Source organism: Mobula hypostoma, chromosome 2 (assembly GCF_963921235.1).
Source record: "Mobula hypostoma chromosome 2, sMobHyp1.1, whole genome shotgun sequence".
In the NCBI taxonomy this organism is placed as follows: domain Eukaryota; kingdom Metazoa; phylum Chordata; class Chondrichthyes; order Myliobatiformes; family Myliobatidae; genus Mobula; species Mobula hypostoma.
Window position 1 is genome coordinate 48,925,696 of NC_086098.1, and position 15,139 is coordinate 48,940,834.

Sequence of the window (15,139 nt, forward strand, 5' to 3'; positions counted from 1 at the left end):
CTCTCGGTTCTGGTGCTGGGAAGAGGGCTACGGCTGGCATGGGGTGTTGTGGGGGACATTCTGTGGGAATATTGACCGATGGCCTGTATAGATCTGGAATGATATTTGTACACGGTTCCTTGCAAACTCTGATAGGAGGGCAGGGAGGGAGACTGATGGTGATAGCAACATCACAGAGTTTGAGTGGGAAGAGGTAGGGAGAGGGAGAGGGACTAAGAAGATGAAGGGTGGGAAGAGAAAGCAAGGAGGTGGGTCTAGTGCAGGTGGATCGGAAAGTGAGGGAAGAGAAGTTGAGAAGGGCCCGAGGGCAAAATAGCTAAATGTAGTGGTAAGATTTGAGGGGGAAGGGGGAGTAAAGAAAATCAATCTGCTTAAGCTAACAAAAATTATCAGAGGACAAGTAGGGGAAGTGAACCATGCGAGAATTTTAGGAGATGGAAACCTGCTGATTAGTCACCTTCATTGCCTTCTCCATCTGCTCTTAATTTTTACATCTGAAGAGCAGATGGAGAAGGCAATGAAGGTGACTAATGCTGGGAAAGTCAAAGTATCCAGGGTTGTAAGAGTTGGAGCACACAGGGTCAATGGTTGCAAGGGGGTGATCTCCGGGTTTCCCCTCAGTGTTAATATGAAGGAGCTAGTGGAGAACTTGAGGGGGCGGAACGGTTCAGTGAAGAGTGAAAAGAATGACAAGGAGAGCAGAGAAAAGGGAGACTGAAACCGTTCTAGTAGAATTTGATGATAATGTGCCTCCAAAGGAGTTATATTTTGGATTTCTAAGATACAGTGTAAGAGAATATATATCAAAACCTATGAGGTGTTTCAATTGCCAGGAGTTTGGGCATGTGGCCAATGTATGCAAAGGAAGGAGAAGATGTGCAAGGTGTGGTGGGGAACATGAATACGGAAAATGTGGAGAGGGAGTGAGACCAAAGTGCTGTAATTGTGGAGGTAACCATAGTGTAGTGTACTGGGGATGTGAAGTGTTGAAAAAAGAGGTGGAGGTGCAGCAGATAAGGGGGAAGGAAAAAGTCTCATATGCTGAGGCAGTCAAGTTGGCAGGGCAGAAGAAAATGAATGAGGGAGGGTGTAGCAAAGAGCAAGTGGCAGCTAAAGAAAGGCAAGATGAGAAGAATGCGTGGATAGAGAAGAAGAAATTGGTGACCTTTATAGCAGGAGTGGTAAATGCAACTTATGAGATCAAATTTAAAACTGGAAGGATTCAGATTATTGTGAAAGCAGCAGAGCACCATTTGGGTATGACAGGATTAAAATGAGAAGAAGTAAACGATGAACTCAGTGTACAGTCAATTCAAGAGACAATATACGTGGGTTGATATTACTAATAATTTTACTTCAATGGAATGCAAGAAGCCTGATTGCTAACGGACAAGATTTCAAGCAGTTTCTGGCTAGTAGGAGAGAAAAACCAGATGTTGTGTGTACCCAGGAGACCTGGTTAAAACCTAATTTGGGTTTGTACTGAAACCTGTATGGATATGTGGCAGTAAGGCGAGACGGGAGAGAGGGGAGAGGAGGAGGATGTGCAACTTATGTAAAGCAAGGTATTCCTTATAGAATACTAGGTATAAGAAGTGAACAAGAGTATGTGGTAGTAAAAGTATGGGCTGAAAGGAAAGAGTTGGTGATTGTGAATTATAATCCATGCAAAAGACTAGAGTTAAATAAGCTTGAGGAGATAGAAGGGCAGAATAGTAGTAACGTTGTTTGGTGTGGTGATTTTAATGGACATAATGTATTATGGGGGAGTGACAGATCCGACATCAATGGTCAGGTAACAGGAGTTGCTAGATGAGAAGTATTTAGTGTGCCTAAATGATGGCAGTAGTACTAGAATTGATGTTTATACAGGTAAAGAATCTGTGTTTGATCTTACATTAGTATCAAACTCCATTGCATCAGTGTGTGATTGGTTAGTGCACCAAGAAGGAACTGTAGGGAGTGATCATTACCCAATCTGGTGCAAGATAAATATTTCTGCCTCATTGGTCACAGAGAATACAGGTGGGAAATGGATCCTTGAGAAAGCCAATTGGGAGAAATTTCTGGGAAAAAGTGATAGTTATCTAAGTCCGGTCAGTGATGGAATGGATATAGAAACACTTGACAGCATATTAAAACAAGGTATAATATCAACTGCATTAGAATCCATTCCTGAAAGTAAAGGAAGAGCAAAGAAGAGAGTAGTACCATGGTGGGATGATAATTGTCAGGAAGCAGTGAGAAACAGAAATAAGGCATTTAATTTGGTTAAAAGAACTCATAATTTCTAACATATGATTCAGTACAAACAAGCTCAGGTGGTAGTAAGGAGGACAATAAGACATGCTAAAAGGATGCATTGGAGAAAGTATTGTGATTCAATCGGAAACACAGCTCAAGTAGGAGAGGTGTGGGGGATGATAAAAAGGATGGGAGGGGACAGGAGAGAGTGGAGGTACCCAGTTCTGGTTGATGGAAGTGTGACTGCAGTAACAAATAAGGACAAGGCAGAGTTGTTATGGTACATAGTTCTGATAATTTGTCTGAGAAGGGAAGAAGAGGTAGAGAGAGAGAATAAAAGCTGAAAATATGGAGGCTTTATGTAGGAAAACTAACCTTGATGGTGTGCAAGATGTCCCTTCCAGCATAGGAGAATTAAGAAAGGCACTAGATAAAACAGGAAAGACTGCACCAGCTAAAGATGAAATATGTTATAGTATGATAAAACACCTGAGTGAAGGAATTCTGGAGAAACTACTGCTTCTGTATAACAAAGTCTGGGATGAAGGGAGAATACCAGGACTTTTTAAACGGGAGAACTATTCAGGTGAAGGTAGGATCAGAGTTATCAACTCGGGAGTGTAGTGAATCCAACTTTATTCTCCATTTTGATAAATGATATATTCGTAAATATTCCAATGGAAGTGGGGAGGTCATTGTTTGCAGATGACGGGGCTTTGTGGAAAAGAGGGAGAAATATTGAACATATAGTTACGAAAATGCAAGATGGAATTAATCAAGTTGAAGAGTGAGGGACAAAGTGGGATGTTAAATTTTCAGTGGAGAAGACAAAAGCCATGTTCTTTACAACGAAAAAGCTTGGGACTTAATTTGAATCTGTATGGAAGTAACTTGGAGAGAGTTGAAAGTTTTCGGTTTTTGGGAGTGCACTTTGACTTGAGATTAACATGGAAAGAACATGTTAGGTATGTAGTTACTAAATGTAAGAATGTGATAAATGTCATGAGGTGTCTTGCTGGATTGGAATGGGGTGCTGATTTTGCATCACTGAGGTATATTTATGTAGCGTTAATAAGATCAAGATTACTCTATGGAAGTATTGTATACAGGTCTGCGGAAAAATCTATGCTAGCAGAACCGGATATCATGCAAGTTCAGGCTCTAAGGGTGTGCTTGGGAGCAGTTAGAACTTCCCCAGTGTGTGCACTCCAAGTTGAAGCAAATGAAATGCCATTGGGACTGTGACGGAAACAGCTGGAGGCCAATTACTGGATTAACTTAAGGGGGCATGGTGATAGCCATCCTACAAAAAGTGTGTTGCAGACATGCTGGGAGAAGGAGAGGACACAAAAAGAAAGTTTTGGCTGGACAGGAGAGCAAACAGCAAAAGATATGGGTGTATATGATAAAGAGTTTTGTCCAAGTGTGGTGTGGCCTGTCAGACCTTTCTGAGTATTAGAAAATCCCTCTGTAGATTTGGAGTTACTTAAGATTATACACAGTAATAAGATGGCTGATATACTCAGTGAGTATCATAGTTATAGGGGATGTAAATATAAAGACATACAGATTTTTACAGATGGATCAAAGGGTCCAGAAACAGGTGCAACAGGGTCTGCAATTGTTGTGCCAAGTTACCAAGTGGAAATTAGCAAGAGAATGCCTGATTGCTTGAGTGTATATGCAGTTGAAATGTTTGCCATATTGTTAGCACTAGAATGGAGTGAGTAGGTTGATTGTGATATTATTGTGATATGTAGCGATTCTGTATTGGCCCTTGCAAGCATTAAGGTGGGTACAGCTAGAGGTCACCAGGATCTGCTTTATGAAATCCTGTTTGCAAATTCAAGACTGGCTAGACAAGGCAAAAATATCGTATTCATGTGGGTTCCAGCACATTCGCGTATTATGGGAAATGAGACAGCAGATAGGCTGGCAAAAGCAGCAACTAAAAAAGGATCTATAGAGGTCAATATTAAACTATCAAAATCAGAGGGGAAGAGCATAGTGTGGAGAAGGATAAATCAACAGTGGCAGCAGCATTGGGATAGAGCAATAAAAGGAAGACATTTACATTCAGTTCAGAACAGAGTAGATATGGGAAGAAGTAGGGGAGTAAAGCGGAAGGAGCAAGTAATTATAAGTAGACTGAGAATTGGGCACAGCAATCTTAATGGTACTCTGGCCATCATAAATAAACATCCAACAGGTTTTTGCGATCTATGTCAGGAGACTGAAACAGTAGAGAATATCCTTATTTCACGCAGGGAATTTGCACAGGAAAAACAACAAATGTTACAACAATTACACAAAATAGGATGGTAGAGAACAGTGTTAAAGTTTTATTGGAATGTGGGGACAGTGATCGGGGAGGAAATGGTTGTTTAGTTTTCTAAGGGTGACAGGACTGGAAACACGACCTTAGAGTGAATGGACAATGAGGGACAATAAATCCTGTAGATGGCAGTAATGCAACAGTGTGGATACCAACTGCTGTAAAAACTCAAGGAAGAAGAAGAAGAAGCCCCTCTTGTCTCCATCTCTTCCTGGGGTCCTCATATTCCTCTACACCTGGTTTGACTTGTGAGCCTGTTGTCTGCAACTCCTGGGACGAGTGGGTTTGTGTTGGAGAGGGAGACTTACCTCATGGTGTTACATAGTTGCTCCTCTGAGGCTCTGATTCTGATGTCTAACCTCATGTTTTTGTCTCTTCCTGGAAGCTTGCTGTCTTCCACCCCAGGGTCCAGTCTTTCACGAATGCACCATGACAGTATCAGCATGTTTGCTTGTGAAGTGATGAGGCAGGTTGGTGGAGGAGCAGAATTATTCTGGTTGCAATGAAGAATTTACTGACATATCCTCCTGCTGGTATTTCCAGAGCATTTTTTCAACATGTTTAAATTATTTAACTTCATAATGCTGACTGCATACATATTACAATTAAACGTATGTCTAGATTTTCTACCTCCAGTAAAATGGGTCCAATTTCTTGGCCTTCTCCAATACCAGTGACACCAAATCAGACTGGAAGAATAACATCACATAATTTATTTGAGTAGCTTACATTCCAACGGTATCCACATTATCTTTTTTTATTTTCCGATAATCTGCACTCCTGGTGTTCTTTTCCCTCACACACTTGCATCTCTACCTATGTTTCTTGTCCCATATTTTGGCCTTTCCATCGCCTACCATTTCCATCTGGTTTCATGTGCCCAGCATCTTCCCTCTCATCTATTTGCATCTACCAGCTTCTGTCCCACTCCTCCCTCATACTGCAAAATACTGGCAATCTTTTCTCATTCCTTTCAGTTAGCTTACAATCCAATGGTCGTGTATGCGCTATATATGCCTTGTGATGTGAATGACTGTTGTTACTGTGTTTTGCACCATTATCTGAAGCAATGCTGTTTCATCTGACTGTATTCGTGGGTATTTATGAACGGTTGAATAACAACTGAACTTGAAATTTTCACTTCAGTCCTGATGCAGAATCTTGACCAAAAACATAGACATACATCTTTGTCTCCACAAATGCTGCTTGACCTTCTGAATTCTTCCAGCTTTCTCTTATAGCTTTCATTTTTTCTTGAAATGATGTGGTGTTGCCTTCAGAGTTTATTTCACTTGCCTCATTGGTTCCATCAGGTCACAGTGCCTGTTGAGGTAATAATGAAACAGTCAAACAAATATCCTTTCACCTCACCACAGCAAGGCAGAAATGCTTTTAGGAAGAGCAGAGGTGATGATGAAAAGCAACATATTAGAGAAATATAACATGAAATTTTGGAAATACTCAGTAGGTGAAACCATAGTCTGAAAATCCATACTCGGTGATTCAGAAACAATTTTATTCCTGTCCATCATCAGTTTTCTGATGATCCATGAACACTCTCATGTTATTCCTTCTGTTGACACTATTGATTTATTTTTATAATTTATAAATTTTTGAGTCTATGCATATTGTAGTGCTTCATGTCATATGTTAATATGTTAGCACATCCAAATTAAATCTGATTCAGATACATTAACTCTAGTTCTCTGTCCACAGAGCTGAATGACTACCTTGTCTCTTGGCAGGACTGAGGCAGGTGGAAAGCAAGGGAAGGGAAGGTACAGAGAGTGACATGGGGCTGGTGAGGAGAGGCACGAAGGACAACAGGACTGTGAAACATCATGAAGAAGACCAGAAGGAGAGCAGAAAGGTGATCAGTTGGGGGATAGGGAAGAGGAGGAAGTGGGCAAAATTGCAGGAGTATTGGCAGGCATTAATTAACTTTTGTTAGGGATTCAGAAGTTATGGAATTATGTGAATATACCAGGATTTATTTTAAATTGGAACTACTCAGAGGCAGACAGGATGGTGAAGTCCTGGTGAAGGGTCTTGGCCTGAAATATCAACAATCCATAGATACTGCCTGGACTGCCGTTCCTCCAGCATTTTGTGTGATTTATTAGACTGGTAAAAGTGACTTTTGGCATGCTGACCTTCATAAGTCAAAGCATTGAAGATGGAAGTCGTCATGTTATGTTGGAAATGCTAACATAACATTTGGAATATTGTGTTCAGTTCTGGTTACCCTGCTTTTGGAAAGATGCCTTTAAGCTGGAATGCAGAAAAATCTTACAAGGACTCAAGTGACTGACTTACAGAGACAGGCTGAACAGATTGGGATTTCGTTCATAGGATCATAGGAGAATGAGGGGTGATCTTATAGCAGTATATAACATAATGAGGGGCATAGATAAGTTGAACACACTCTGTTTTTTTCCCCAGGGTAGGAGAATCAAGAATAGAAGACATAGATTTAAGTTAAGGGGAAGATACTTAATAGGAATCAAAGGGACAACTTTTACACGCAGGGAGTGGTCAGTATGTAGAATGAGCTGTTATAGGAAGGGGTTAAGGTAGATGCACTAACAGGATTTAAAGGGTACATGGACAGGTACACAGGTAAGGAAAGGTTAAGAGGGATATGGGCCAAACATAGGCACAAGGGATTAGCTTGGATGAGAATTTTGTTCGGCATAGACCATTTGCGTAGAAGGGCCTGTTCTCGTATTGCCCTCTATGACTCTTCTGCTCTTAATGTGAATTACAAGCAAAATCCAGCTTGAAGTTAAAAGGACACTATTGTAAATAAACAGTGCTGCTACAGAGCATAGGCTACTGGCTAACAGCAGGATGCCAGCTGCTCATGCAATATGGCTCGCAAAGCAATCTGACATGAGACCTTTTTGTATGCATGAGCTAAGTGCAAGACAATAGCATTTGTTAGTTGGCCTACATCAAAACAGGCAACACTGGTAAGTTACTTTGCATTATTGGTTCCAAGTTCAAGGAAACTTGTAGGCCAAACTGATATTGTCACTCAGCACACAAAACACAGCCACAGGCATAATTGGGATATTTGTGTATTTGTCAGCCCTCAGATCGCTAATTTTGGGTGCCTGGTTCAATCCTTTTCAACCAGTGGTTCCCAAGCATTTTTGGACTACTGCCCCCTTGGCTCCCAGTCCAGATCCCCAGTTGCCCCTTCTCCTTTTCCAGTTATTACATCAAAACTATAGAGAATTTTGATTTGCGATGCAGAGTGATAGAAAATAGACACTGTAAATTCAAAGCAGTAACAAATAATTGCAAAAATTATTGAAATGTATTTAAAGCTACAAATTTTTAAAATTACAGTAATAACAATTTTTATCAACAATTTTAGAGTGTAGATTTTTGACAATTGGGCAGTTTTCCAGGGAAGGTGGGATGGTTTACACCTGAACTGGAGGGGAACAAATATTCTTGCAGGTAGGTTTGCTAGAGAGACTCCGGTGGATGTAAACTATATACAAGGGGGGAGGAGAACTAAAGTGTAGGAACAGATTTAGGGGAGAAGGAAGAAAAAGAAAATAGTAAAGTTGTTGGCATCGTTAGTGATAAACAGCGAGTAAGAGGTGGAAAATTTCTTAAATGCATTTATTTTAATGCTAGGAGCATTATAAGAAAGGTGGATGAGCTTGAAACATGGATTGATACCTGGAAGTATGATGTAGTGGCTATTAGTGAAACATGATTACAGGAGGGGTGTGATTGGCAACTAAATATTCCTGGATTTCATTGCTTCAAGTGTGATAGAATCGGAGGGACAAGAGGGGCAAGTGCTGCAATGCTTGTCAGAGAAAATATTACAGCAGTGCTCTAGCAGGATAGATTAGAGGGCTCGTCTAGGGAGGCTATTTGGGTGGAATTGAGGAATGGGAAAAGTGTAGTAACACTTATAGGGGTGTATTATAGACCACCAAATGGGGAGCGAGAATTGGAGGAGCAAATTTCTAAGGAGGTGACAGATATTTGTAGTAAGCACAAGGCTGTGATTGTGGGAAATTTTCATTTTTCACACATAGACTGGGAAGCCCATACTGTAAAAGGGCTGGATGGTTTGGAGTTTGTAAAATGTGTGCAGGATAGTTTTTTGCAGCAATACATAGAGGTACCAACTAGAGAAGGGGCAGTTTTGGATCTCCTGTTAGGGAGTGAGATAGGTCAAGTGATGGAGGTTTGTGTTGGGGAGTACTTTGGATCCAGTGATCACAATGCCATTAGTTTCAATATAATTATGGAGAAGGATAGGTCTGGACCCAGGGTTAAGATTTTTAATTGGAGAAAGGCTAACTTTGAGGAGATGTGAAAGGATTTAGAAGGAGTGGATTGGGACAATTTGTTTTATGGAAAAGATGTAATAGAGAAATGGAGGTCATTTAAAGGTGAAATTTTGAGGGTACAGAATCTTTGTTCCTGTTAGGTTGAAAGGAAAGGTTAAAAGTTTGAGAGCCATGGTTTTCAAGGGATATTGGAAACTTGGTTCGGAAAAAGAGAGATATCTACAATAAATATAGGTAGCATGAAGTAAATAAGATGCTCGAGGAATATAAAGAATGTTAAAAGAATCTTAAGAAAGAAATGAGAAAAGCTAAAAGAAGATATGAGGTTGCTTTGGCAAGTAAGGTGAAAATAAATCCAAAGGGTTTCCACAGTTATATTAATAACAGAAGGATAGTGAGGGATAAATCTAGTCTCTTAGAGAATCAGAGTGGACAGCTATGTGTGGAGCCAAAAGAGATGGGGGAGATTCTGAACAATTTCTTTTCTTCGGTATTCACTAAGGACAAGGATATTGAATTGTAAGGTAAGGGAAACAGGGAGGGAAGTTATGGAAAGTATGATGATTAAAGAAGAGGAAGTACTGGCACTTTTAAGGAATATAAAAGTAGATAAGTCTCCGGGTCCTGACAGGATACTCCCTAGGACCTTGAGGGAAGTTAGTGTGGAAATAGCAGGGACTCTGACAAAAATATTTCAAATGTCATTAGAAACGGGGATGGTGCCAGAGGATTGACGTATTGCTCATGTTGTTCCATAGTTTAAAAAGGGTTCTAAGAGTAAACCTAGCAATTATCGGCCTATGAGTTTGACGTCAGTGGTGTGTAAATTGATGGAAAGTATTCTTGGAGATGGTATACATAATTATCTGGATAGACAGGGTCTGATTAGGAACAGTCAACATGGATTTGTGTGTGGAAGGTCATGTTTGACAAATCTTATTGAATTTTTTGAAGAGGTTACTAAGAAAGTTGACAAAGGTAAAGTGGGGATTTTGTCTATATGGACTTCAGTAAGGCCTTTGACAAGGTTCCACATGGAAGGTTAGTTAGGAAGGTTCAATCATTAGGTATTAATATTGAAGTAGTAACATGGATTCAGCAGTGGCTGGATGGGAGACGCCAGAGAGTAGTGGTGGATAACTGTTTGTCAGATTGGAGGCCGGTGACTAGTGGTGTGCCTCAGGGATCTGTACTGGGTCCAATGTTGTTTGTCATATACATTAATGATCTGGATGATGGGGTGGTAAATTGGATTAGTAAGTATGCAGATGATACTAAGATAGATGGAGTTGTGGATAATGAAGTAGGTTTTCAAAGCTTGCAGAGAGATTTAGGCCAGTTAGAAGAGTGGGCTGAAAGATGACAGATGAAGTTTATTGCTGAAAAATGTGAGGTGCTACATTTTGGTAGGACTAATCAAAATAGGACATACATGGTAAATGGTAGGGCATTGAAGAACGCAGTAGAACAGAGGGATCTAGGAATAATGGTGCATAGTTCCCTGAAGGTGGAATCTCGTGGATAGGGTAGTGAAGAAAGCTTTTGGTATGCTGGCCTTTATAAATCAGAGCATTGAGTGTAGGAGTTGGGATGTAATGTTGAAATTGTACAAAGCATTGGTAAGGCCAAATTTGGAGTATTGTGTACAGTTCTGGTCACCAAATCATAGGAAAGATGTCAACAAAATAGAGAGAGTACAGAAGAGATTTACTAGAATGTTACCTGGGTTTCATCACCTAAGTTACAGAGAAAGGTTGAACAAGTTGGGTCTTTATTCTTCGGAGCATAGAAGGTTGAAGGGGGACTTGATAGAGGTATTTAAAATTATGAAGGGGATAGGTAGAGTTGACGTGGATAGGCTTTTCCCATTGAGAGTAGGGGACATTCAAACAAGAGGACATGAGTTGAGAGTTAAGGGGTAAAAGTTTAGGGGTAACATGAGGGGGAACTTCTTTACTCAGAAAGTGATAGCTGTGTGGAATGAGCTTCCAGCAGAAGTGGTTGAAGCAGGTTTGATGTTGTAATTTAAAGTTAAATTGGATAGTTATATGGGCAGGGAAGGAACGGAGGGTTATGGGCTGAGTGCAGGTTGGTGGGACTAGGTGAAAGTAAGTGTTCGGCACGGACTAGAAAGGCCGAGATGGCCCATTTCCATGCTGTAATTGTTATATGGTCATTAGTAGTTCAACTATTCACTACTTAATTGCGTTTTCATTTTTCATTGAAATGGATGGGTTTGGTACAGTTTCTCAACATTAGGCTGATCGTCACTCAGGAGTCGTCTCAGAACCCCATGTTCAGTAATTTACAGACTGATTTGTTGCTTTGAAAGAAGACGGGCAACTGCACTGAAAATGTGCTTCACTATGTACGATGTTACAAAGGCAACAAAGAACATCTTAACCCTTGTCCATAGTGCAGGGTAGCATTTAGAGATTTCTTTCTGCAACTAAAAGCACTTACATGATTTTTTTTTAACCTTGGCTTCAGCACAGTCATTTTGCATCAAGATCAATTACAACAATGTATTCCCAATAACTTTGCATCAATATTATTCTATGTTTATTATTATGAAACTAATAAAAAGATTGAAAAAGAAAGTAAAGAAAAGAAAAAGCTTTTGCCCACACAACAGACTCCTTGGCTGTTGTTGGTTACTTGGTGCTGGTATAAATCCATACTTAAGGTACTCCACATTATGCAAGAGAAAAATCTGCAGATGCTGGAAATCAAAATAATACACACAAAATGCTGAAGGAATTCAGCAGGCCAGGCAGCATCCATGGAAAAGAGTTAACAGTTGACATTTAAGGCTGAGACCATCTTGATGAGGACCATCTCCAGGATTTTGTGTGTAGTACTCCACACTATACTGTCTGCATCTTTTTCTTTTGCTCTGCTTCTGCCATTTTTATTAAGGAGCACAGTCAATCACCATTTTTTTTTAACTCCAACCTCAAGGGCTGTGATCAATAAAGGAGATAGTTTTGACATCATCACAGCACAGGCAAACCCTGTCTCTCTGCCTGAAACTCGATAAGTAGAGCTGTGATATCTCAGTTGAGCTGTGGTCTAGGGAAATGTGGTCAAGACTATATTCTGAATTTTACCCCATTGAATGCTATACCCTAATTCACAGGAATTGTATCACTGTGTGATTAGAGTATGGGAACTGTATTAGACACCAGACTACTGCTGCACAGTACAGGCCCTTTGGCCCTCGATGTTGTGCCGATCCATCTATTTCTAAAAAAATGTACTAAACCCACACGATCCCATAACCCTCTATTTTTCTTTCATCCATTTGCCTGTCCAAGAGGCTCTTAAATACCCCTAATGTTTTAGCCTCCACCACCATCCCTGGCAAGTCATTCCAGGCACCCACAACCCTCTGTGTAAAAAAACTTACCCCTGATGTCTCCCCTAAACTTCCCTCCCTTAACTTTGTACATAAGATGGTTTTTTGAACCAACATGTCGAGGAACCAACTAGAGAGCAGGCTATTCTAGACTGGGTTTTGAGCAATGAGGAAGGGTTAATTAGCAATCTTGTTGTGAGAGGCCCCTTGGGTAAGAGTGACCATAATATGGTGGAATTCTTCATTAAGATGGAGAGTGACATAGTTAATTCAGAAACAAAGGTTCTGAACTTAAAGAGGGGTACCTTTGAAGGTATGAGACGTGAATTAGCTAAGATAGACTGGCAAATGACACTTAAAGGATTGACAGTGGATATGCAATGGCAAGCATTTAAAGATTGCATGGATGAACTACAACAATTGTTCATCCCAGTTTAGCAAAAGGATAAATCAAGGAAGGTAGTGCACCCGTGGCTGACAAGAGAAATTAGGGATAGTATCAATTCCAAAGACGAAGCATACAAATTAGCCAGAAATAGTGGCTCACCTGAGGACTGGGAGAAATTCAGAGTTCAGCAGAGGAGGACTAAGGGCTTAATTAGGAAGGGGAAAAAAGATTATGAGAGAAAACTGGCAGGGAACATAAAAACTGACTGTAAAAGCTTTTATAGATATGTAAAAAGGAAAAGACTGGTAAAGACAAATGTAGGTCCCCTGCAGACAGAAACAGGTGAATTGATTATGGGGAGCAAGGACATGGCAGACTAATTGAATAATTACTTTGGTTCTGTCTTCACTAAGGAGGACATAAATAACCTTCCAAGAATAGTAGGGGACAGAGGGTCCAGTGAGATGGAGGAACTGAGCGAAATACATGTTAGTAGGGAAGTGTGTTGGGTAAATTGAAGGGATTAAAGGCAGATAAATCCCCAGGGCCAGATGGTCTGCATCCCAGAGTGCTTAAGGAAGTAGCCCAAGAAATAGTGGATGCATTAGTGATAATTTTTCAAAACTCTTTAGATTCTGGACTAGTTCCTGAGGATTGGAGGGTGGCTAATGTAACCCCACTTTTTAAAAAAGGAGGGAGAGAGAAACCGGGGAATTATAGACCGGTTAGCCTAACGTCGGTGGTGGGGAAACTGCTGGAGTGTTACCAAAGATGTGATAACAGTACATTTGGAAAGCGGTGAAATCATCGGACAAAGTCAGCATGGATTTGTGAAAGGAAAATCATGTCTGACGAATCTCATAGAATTTTTTGAGGATGTAACTAGTAGAGTGGATAGGGGAGAACCAGTGGATGTGGTATATTTGGATTTTCAAAAGGCTTTTGACAAGGTCCCACACAGGAGATTAGTGTGCAAACTTAAAGCACATGGTATTGGGGGTAAGGTATTGATGTGGATAGAGAATTGGTTAGCAGACAGGAAGCAAAGAGTGAGAATAAACGGGACCTTTTCAGAACGGCAGGCAGTGACTAGTGGGGTACCGCAAGGCTCAGTGCTGGGACCCCAGTTGTTTACAATATATATTAATGACTTGGATGAGGGAATTAAATGCAGCATCTCCAAGTTTGCGGATGACACGAAGCTGGGCAGCAGTGTTAGCTGTGAGGAGGATGCTAAGAGGATGCAGGGTGACTTGGATAGGTTGGGTGAATGGGCAAATTCATGGCAGAGGCAATTTAATGTGGATAAATGTGAAGTTATCCACTTTGGTGGCAAAAATAGGAAAACAGATTATTATCTGAATGGTGGCCGATTAGGAAAAGGGGAGGTGCAACGAGACCTGGGTGTGATTATACACCAGTCATCGAAAGTGGGCATGCAGGTACAGCAGGTGGTGAAAAAGGCGAATGGTATGCTGGCACTTATAGCGAGAGGATTCGAGTACAGGAGCAGGGAGGTACTACTGCAGTTGTACAAGGCCTTGGTGAGACCACACCTGGAGTATTGTGTGCAGTTTTGGTCCCCTAATCTGAGGAAAGACATCCTTGCCATAGAGGGAGTACAAAGAAGGTTCACTGGATTGATTCCTGGGATGGCAGGACTTTCATATGAAGAAAGACTTGATGAACTAGGCTTGTACTCATTGGAATTTAGAAGATTGAGGGGGGATCTTATTGAAACGTATAAAATCCTAAAGGGATTGGACAGACTAGATGCAGGAAGATTGCTCCCGATGTTGGGGAAGTCCAGAACGAGGGGTCACAGTTTGAGGATAAAGGCGAAGCCTTTTAGGACTGAGATTAGGAAAAACTTCTTCACACAGAGAGTGGTGATTCTGTGGAATTCTCTGCCACAGGAAACAGTTGAGGCCAGTTCATTGGCTATATTTAAGAGGGAGTTAGATATGGCCCTTGTGGCTAGGGGGATCAGAGGGTATGGAGGGAAGGCTGGTGCAGGGTTCTGAGTTGGATGATCAGCCATGATCATAATAAATGGCGGTGCAGGCTCGAAGGGCTGAATGGCCTACTCCTGCACATATTTTCTATGTTTTCTATGTTTCTATATGCCCTCTGGTGTTTTCTATTTGTGCCTTGGGAAACAGGTACTGGCTATCCACCCTATCTATGCCTCTCATAATCTTGTAGACTATCAAGTCCCCTCTCATCCTTCTATGCTCCAAAGAGAAAAGTCCCAGCTCTGCTAACCTTTTCTCATAAGACTTGTTTTCCAATCCAGGCTACATCCTGGTAAATCTCCTCTGCACCCTCTCCATAGCTTCCACATCCTTCCTATAATGAGGTGACCAGAACTGAACACAATACTCTTAAGTGTGGTCTCACCAGAGATATGTAGAGTTGCAACATGACCTCTCTACTCTTGAACTCAATCCCCATTAATAGGGGTCCCATAGGCCTTCTTAACTATCCTATCA

General features: G+C 41.0%; 1 long non-coding RNA gene across 1 annotated transcript in view; it reads right to left on the bottom strand.

The window, feature by feature from the left end:
- Positions 1-5,301: 5,301 nt before the first annotated feature.
- Positions 5,302-15,139, bottom strand: part of LOC134358658 (uncharacterized) — a 107,553-nt gene continuing 97,715 nt past the window's right edge. Inside the window, exon 3 of the long non-coding RNA XR_010020917.1 lies at positions 5,302-5,902. This is a non-coding gene — a long non-coding RNA (uncharacterized LOC134358658). The remainder of the gene's footprint in view (positions 5,903-15,139) is intronic.